Source organism: Myzus persicae, unplaced genomic scaffold, assembly GCF_001856785.1.
Source record: "Myzus persicae strain clone G006 unplaced genomic scaffold, MPER_G0061.0, whole genome shotgun sequence".
NCBI lineage: Eukaryota > Metazoa > Arthropoda > Insecta > Hemiptera > Aphididae > Myzus > Myzus persicae.
This window is the reverse complement of record NW_019101058.1, coordinates 278,202-286,609: the sequence shown is the minus strand read 5'-3', so window position 1 is coordinate 286,609 and position 8,408 is coordinate 278,202. Positions and strand designations below refer to the sequence as shown.

The window sequence follows — 8,408 nt, the reverse complement described above, 5'->3', positions numbered from 1 at the left end:
GGGGGGGGGGGGGGGGGTGTTAGACCTGGACTACAGAGGCTCACGGTTGAAGTTAATTTGTAATGTTTGAAATTTTGAAACTTAGATGGGAGTACTTATTTTGGAGACACAAAAATGTTTGCTACAGAAGCTCAACATTTGATGTGGGGCCCCTGGGTAGGTATTATACATATAAGATATAACAGAGAATATGCCGGAGTGCAGGATTTAACAGTGGTTTTCGAAAGGATATAAAAAAAATTGTGGTAGCTCAAAGCTCAAATTCGCTAGTACGATTAAGGAACATTTAATAGTTAGATAAGTTAATTAATGATCATTAACGGCGTCATAATTCCGTGCATGATGCATAAACTAATGTACCTACAACGAGACTAGCTTTTCTTCCTTAAAAATATTTTCAACTTTTAACTTTGTTAATATTGGGATTAATAATACCCGACAATCACTAATTATCATAATTTATTATTATGATTTATAAGTCACTTGTGTTTATTATTATTCTATGTATATATTGATCAAGAAGATACCTATATGCGACCTGTATTATATAACACTATAAGTACTAACATATAAATTACATTCTACTGTTTTACTAATTGTTGTTACCTAATACAAATATACACTTAAAATTTTCAACCTTATTAGTTATTATACCTTAAGGTAAATTACTACCAGAAAAATAATAAATAATAATAAGTAATAACTATTAATGTACAGGTATTACATAATTTTAAATTTACTCCATCAGTCCATCTGATAGAGCAAACTTTAATATAGATACAATCAAACCAACATTTAATAAAAAAAACTGTAAACTATAATATTTTTTCCGGGAAAATTTTTTTTAAATGTTTTAATTTTAATTTTTAATATTATAGAATTTCCCGCAGCCTACAAATGGGTAGTGTTTTTGGTGAAAATTGTTTTAGAATGCTTCTTTTAAAAGCGTATAATTAATCATTATACTGAAATATACAACTTATACCTAAACATGAAATCACACATAAATGCATCTGCTACCACGTGGCTTAAGTTGTAAATTCAAAATGCGGTAGAAATCCCCATTTCGATTATATTTTAGGCAGAGATTGGAAATCTAGCAATGATTTTTTTTCTTGTGCGAAGCTGCAAGGCGGCTTATAGTTTATACAACACCAGCTGTGTACTTATTTATAATAGTTATAATAATATTGTATCAGAGCTTAAACAATTATTTGATTCGTTTGTTATTTCCTGTAGTTAGTTTTTTATGTAATCAATTATGACTTATTTTTCTATTATTTTTGAATCTTATTATTATAAGTAGGTAGTAAAAACTAAAAAGCAATAGGCAATTGACTTGATATAATTTATATTTTCATCAATTCTCTGATTTAATTTTATAACTTGCACATATCTAGTCTTAAAATGTTTTATCAATTATTATTATACGCTATAACTATATAAGTAAGTTGTACATATATCTCAAGTTATAATCATTATGTATATAAATGTGAAATATTGTATTTCAATACAAAATGAACAAAACATGATAAGAATGAAAGTTATGAAAGTTATGAAACGTTTAAAATAAAATAACTTCAGTATTTTCTTCCCTCCGAGTATTTACAACTATTATTTATTTAGATTTGCCAACTTATTTTGTTACAGAAATGTTTAACGTCACTTCGTGTTTGTGACTGCCCACAACTTCATAGTTATACATATTTAAGTCACTTGACCAGTTTTCATAGACGAATAGATACTATACAATAATATATTTATTCGTCACCACTGGATATTGTTTATCTAATATAAAGTAAAATGCTGCAAACTTTATAGCATTCACACAATAATCTTAATGGTCTGAAAAGATTATCACATAGTAATTCATGTGCTTAAAATGTGTCGTTCGTTGTCTCCAGTATCCAGATAAGTTCATTTAGATTTTAGTATCAAAATTATGTTATTGTTCAGTAGAAATTTGTATTTGTATTTTTTTAAGTGGTTAATTTGTTATTTCGACTTAGGTATTGAAAAAATTTAAAACCTATTTTGAAGAGTTTTACCATTACTGCACAGTGCACATTAAAAGTAGCTCGGATAGCTAGTACAAATCAAATCTGCATTGGCACATAATTATTTGTTACCGATTTGGTATTGATTTTATTAAAATTTTATATTTTTATAATTAGCTGCTGGTTTATTTTTTATTCATAGAATAAATTAAAACTACCTAAAGTTTAATACCTATTACCTGCACTATAATAATGTATTCCGTTATATATATTATACAGATAATAATATGATTAAATACAATTTTGTGTACCTACCTTGTTTATAAGAGTAAATGTATGTTTACAACGTTAGAAAAAAAACATATACTCATTTTTTCATACTAAACACCCACAAAATGATTTGAATATAAGTACGACGAAGGTTAATAACCACTCACTTTTTATATTATACAGTAGGTATTTTATTTTCCAGTTTTTATTGAACGATATGGCTATATTATACGCCAATAAAATAAAACCATATAAAATAAATATACGATACCGCTAATAGTACCATATTTCCCCTTCTCATAATATTCTTTACAGGTATATAATAATATAATATATATGTATAATAAATACTAAGAATTTTTAAAACATATCATCATCGACACGTAAAAACATGTTGAGAATTTGAAATGAAATGGTTTTTTAATTTGTGATAATAGTTACACTGTATATTTTCCTATATTATTAGATCGAAAACGTACGTTACTGAATTTATATAACGAAGTGCATGTCGTGTTTAAATGTAGACGGCAGATACAAATTATTAAGTCATGGTAAATTCATTGCCAAAACAGTTTAACGTAAAAACGCTTTTGAATCAATTTAATAGCGATACCGAACAAAAAAAACATAATCTTGAAACGTGATGTCCTTCAACGTATAGCAATGAAAAATAATTGAGATCACGGTTATTCGAATAGGTACCGAATTGCAATTTTTAAAACACCGTTTTAATTTGAAATTTATACGATATGTTAATAGTTTATCGTGTTGTATGTATCATAATTATAACATGCGTGCATCAGACAAAAAATAACATTTCACAGTGATTTATTTTTTTAATAATTGTATAAAACGTAACAAGACTTGTTTAAATGTGTATCTAGTACACGAGTATGTGTTATGTGTACAGTATACTGAATAGGTATAAGCTATAAGCAAAATAAAGATGGCATGCTAGAATTAAAAAAAATATGATTATTATTAATTTTGTTCTTTGATTTGACCAAATTTATCGATTTAGAATATAATATATTATTAATTTACAAAAAAATATATAAATATATTTTAATTTATAGTATTCATACACAGGGTTATTCACCGACCGTAATCACCCTCATGTTTCTTTTGATATTGAATTTATTCAAAATTTTAAGATTTTTTTAATCCACTATTATTAATAAACATTATGTAGCAGTTATAGCGATATACACTTCTCTTTTCCAAAATATGAGGTTTCTATTGTACATTTTTGACGGATAACGTTTTTTTAAACGATTGTTGTATTTAATTATTCAAAATTCAAAAGAGTAGTTTCTGAGTAATTATAATGAATGATATTACTCAATACTCACATAACTACTAAGGATAATAAAGTCCTTAAAAATGATTTAGAAAATATATAAAACAAATGTAATATAAGATCTAGTATTTATTGTATCGGCACCATGTTAATAAATTGTAAATTTTGATAAATTAATAATAATTACTAACATTTTAAAATCATCATAACCCCCATATCTTTCAAACTAATTATCATAAGCCTAGAAAAAACTACCGTTCAAACTTTGATTTTGATGTATCAAAATGTTTAGAAAAATGATTCACTAAACAGTTTATAATATAAAAGGAATATCATCATTTTAAAAACTCCTCAAGTATAAAAATCTTAAAAATTTAAAAACATGGTCCTTAAGTATATTTGAAAATTTTGAAATTCAAATTTAGAATAAATTATTACAATCACAAAGAAAAAAGGACGATTAGTGCCCATTACTCGGTGAATCACCCTGTATATATATATTTTTTTTTTTTAGCTTTTAGTTTAACTATTACAGCTCAACAATTAAACACCCTGTATATTATATGCAGCTAGTATAAATCTCAAGCTGTTAATATTGTATAGACTATTTAAAACTATATTTTAGTATTTCAGACTTCGGTACTTCAAATAAGAAGTTAAAAGGATTTCGATTCAATCTACAAACGTATTAAATTTCAACCTAATAATTAAAAACATATAAACTTATAAGGTGCATGTATCTTAATTATATAAAAAAATATTTGACTGTGGTATTTGCATTATAATATGTAATACTTGCAATAATGAATTATTTAAAAAAAATTGCAGATTTTACTGAAATATATTAATTTCACAAATTATCAATGAAACATGTTTGCATTATTTTTTTGAATAACACTTAAGAATACCAACATTTAACAAATTCAATCATGCTGAAAATAAATTGTTTCTCGAATACTATGATTATTGTATACTCGTATTGTAAAATATGTTTAATTATTATTTATCGATGGTAAATACTAACTTGCTTACGCCGCCAGACGAGACGAATAACTTGACTACAAGGTCGCCAATATATCGTAATTTTCAGGACCGAGTTACTCCAGTAAGATTTGGTCACCCGATATCCTGCAAGCAGTTCTGTATCCTATCTGCGAAATTTTTGTTTGCATTATAATTCCATGTTTTGCTCCTCTATACTTACTATTCTATATTTAGGTCATTGTAATCGACAGTTATTTATGTACATATTATTCAGAATTTGTCGGTGTTATTTTTTAAATTTATTCATAATGTAGTGTATAAAAAACGAGTACGTTGGGAAAATTAGATAATGTTGTCAAAAGGATAGTAGTATATTATAATTTATAGCATGTGGAATATAAATAATATTCAATAAACATTAAGCTAGACATTATACACACAAGTAATTCTCTTCATAAAATGCATATATATTATACATGTAATATGCATATAATGTATTATAGTGTTATACCTACAACCTACATATTATATTCTTGACCTGGGGCATATATTTGGTCTTGAATAAAAGTAAATACAAATGAATAACCGACATAATAGAGGACGTTCTAAACATATTAAAACAAGAATGAATATAAAATTATTATACTGTTATAAAATTGTATTTTATAAAAGTTAAAAATGTATCGGTATTTGTATGTAATGTGTTTCTAGAATTTTAAGGAATATTAATTTTAGTGTTTTAAACTTTTATTAATTAATTTATTTTTTTACGTTTTAGATATCTGACCAGTTTGGACTAAATCCAATCACAGAGTTCTCAACACACGACGTCTCGTAGAAACTGAAAAGTCTGAATAACATGCAATATCCAGCATCCAGCTCTAAATTTTTTCCATTACTATTGATTGCCCGATTTAGAAACGAAATTCCATAATTATTCGTATAGCTAGCCCGCAATAACTACTATTCTAAACAAACTTTTTCGTCATGCTTCAAAATATCAATATTTTTTTTCAATAATAATAATTATATATTATTAAATTTCAATCTATAGCAGAAACACGATGAAAAAAAAACTGCTACACGGTACTATGATCAAAATAAATCATTATTCTATATCGAAATAACAAAAAAAAAAGGAAAAAAAAATATTTCATATACATACGATCACGACGTACCTAATACCTAATACCCTAATACCTCGTACTTATTTAGGTATGTATATTACTACCTGGCAAAAATAATTTCCACATCAATATACATCATACATCGCTATTAACTCATTTTAAATTACTGTTAGGTATTTGTAATCATTGTATATTGTATATAAACTTGTAAATAGTTTTAAATATTTAAAAATATCGAAGTTATTTTAATTATTTGATATTTTACCTACCTGTATCTAATATATCTACATAATCACCATTGTAAACGAATTTCATTTTCATTATTTTAAAGTTTAAATAGACAACAGTCGTACTATTATCACTTATTTTAATACGTTTATAATTTATTGTACAATAATAGTTGTTATTTATTTGTATACTTACCTAGTTTATAATATTATAATAAATATATGATCAAGACATCAAACCTGTCTAACCATATATCTGCCTCCAAATTTCATCATCCCTTCCTAAACGACCTAAACTCTAGAGCAAAAACACCCAACATGATCTATGAAAACTTCAACCGAATCAAGAAGAATATCAATCTGAATATAGATACAATCTACAAAATCTTCATTCCCTCACTTGAACCTAGGACTTGGTCCCCAAATAGGCCAAATATAAATAGATACTGAACTTCTCAAGTTTTACAAAAACTCAAGAGTCAAGGGAAAACTCAATCTTTGTATCTCATTTTCACGAATTAATTGATTTACATTACCGCGACCACACGCTAATTTATACAGATGCTTCAAAAAGCTCAAACGGATCAGGTTTTGCAAACGAGCGTCTGGAGACAGCGCCTCTCATCAGCACTATTAGTTATTACTTTATTAGTAATAACTTATTACCATCGTCTATCAGTATCACACTATCACGACACTTGCCTTATCACTAAAGACCGGATTTCCGATTTATATTTTATATGCATTTTAAATTTTAAAAGATGCAAAATAAAATTTTTATTTTTATTACATTTTAAATTTGATTTTTAATTTTGCAGTGATAATTATTTGTTAGTTTATTAAAATTCATCGAATTGGTTTGGAAAAATTGTACTTTACAGTTTAAGTATAAACGTCTCAATGTTTTTATTTATTAGTTCATAGTCACCACTAACAATACAAATGTAGAATAAAACCGTAGTTATTACTTATTTGTCTACATTTTTGTCGGCTGGTTCTCGATTCTCTACATCTTTTATAAAGTTGCTTTCTTGTTGATATAGAACTTTTAAACTTGAATCTACTGCTGTGTTTAGTTTTTGGAGTTGTTGATTATCGAGTGTACCTGCTTGTGGCACAAACATATTATACAATTGGTGAATTTTATCAGCAATGGAATCACTGGATGGTATAGTAAGCTGTGGTGCAGCAGGCATTTGCATGCATCATTTTCTATCTGATTGCAATGATTGCATATTACATCCATATTTACATCTTTATTATTTACCATTGAATTCATTTAAACGGCATGTATATGCTTACATATGTTGTTTTTGATACTATAGTCATAACATGTGCATGAAAACAAATGGACACATTTGCACACAATACAAATTACCTTACACGAGCATGGTTCATTCTGTTTAATTAAATAATCTAATTCTAATGAATTAGATGCCACCGACCAAGTATCACCTGATATTTTAATAACTTTGTAATTAGTTGGTAGAGCAGAGCGATGTCAACTGTTAATAGCATTTACAAAATGAGTAACTTTACCACCATTACATAACTTAATAATATGTTCAAAATTTTCATCTCTCACTACTTTTAGTAAATGCCATAATAAAGCAACGAGCTGTTGATTTTTTTCCTTTTAAATAGACATACTTCAAAGTTTTATGAAAAACTTCTAAAAAATATATGTCTTTCCTTGTAATTATATTTTTTTTTCAATATTATAATCAGTTTTATTGCGGAACTGATCAATTATGACATTTGGCGGGATTCCACTATCAATTTTACCTATAAATATAATTATAAGTACATATATAGGTATAATTTCAAAATAAAATTTAGTTCTTTAATATTTGAGTAATTGAATATTGAATATTAATTGTAGGTGAGTTTTACAATATGTTACATCCATATTCATCAGTTCAGCAACAGTTTTTATAAAAGAAGGGCAGCATAAAACTAAATTTAAAAATAAAAAACTATAAAACAATGTGTTGTATAAACTTCTACCATTAGTTTTTTCAATTTTGCAAGATCCAGTTATCTAATGAACATTCTCCTTTTCCTTTAGATTTTAGACTTAAATACTCCAGACCGATGGCAGTAATACTTTGTTATTATTGTTTTGTTCATATTAGTTTTTGACCCTCTATGTTGGACATAGCGTTTAATTCTTCTCTTTCCAATGATTAAACTCTACAGTAAATTTGAATGAAATAAAGATATCTTATACAGCCTGTACTGTCATGTAAAGTATACTTTTGTTTTGTACTTACACAAATCCTTTACAAACAAAACTGGTTTTCACAATTGTTCATTTGAAATTAAAGACATTATGTGTTAAATTAAATTAATGTAATAAAAAATATTATATTATAATTATTTAATACAATTTTAAATGCTAATAAATCGGAAATCCGGTTATTTAAATATAAGGCAAGTGTCGTGATACTGTGATAGTGTGATACTGATAGTAATGGAGCTGATAAGAGGCGCTGTCTCTCTC

General features: G+C 26.5%; 2 long non-coding RNA genes across 2 annotated transcripts in view; one reads left to right on the top strand and one right to left on the bottom strand.

Moving 5' to 3' along the window:
* LOC111027551 overlaps positions 1 to 5,845 on the top strand; it is a 7,278-nt gene extending 1,433 nt beyond the window's left edge. The window contains exon 2 of the long non-coding RNA XR_002603796.1: positions 5,330 to 5,845. This is a non-coding gene — a long non-coding RNA (uncharacterized LOC111027551). The remainder of the gene's footprint in view (positions 1 to 5,329) is intronic.
* LOC111027552 lies at positions 5,369 to 8,381 on the bottom strand. The gene is made up of 2 exons (XR_002603797.1): positions 8,179 to 8,381; positions 5,369 to 8,098 (listed from the first exon to the last, which is right to left on the bottom strand). It is a non-coding gene; the product is annotated as an uncharacterized LOC111027552 (long non-coding RNA).
* Between the last annotated feature and the right edge of the window lie 27 nt (positions 8,382 to 8,408).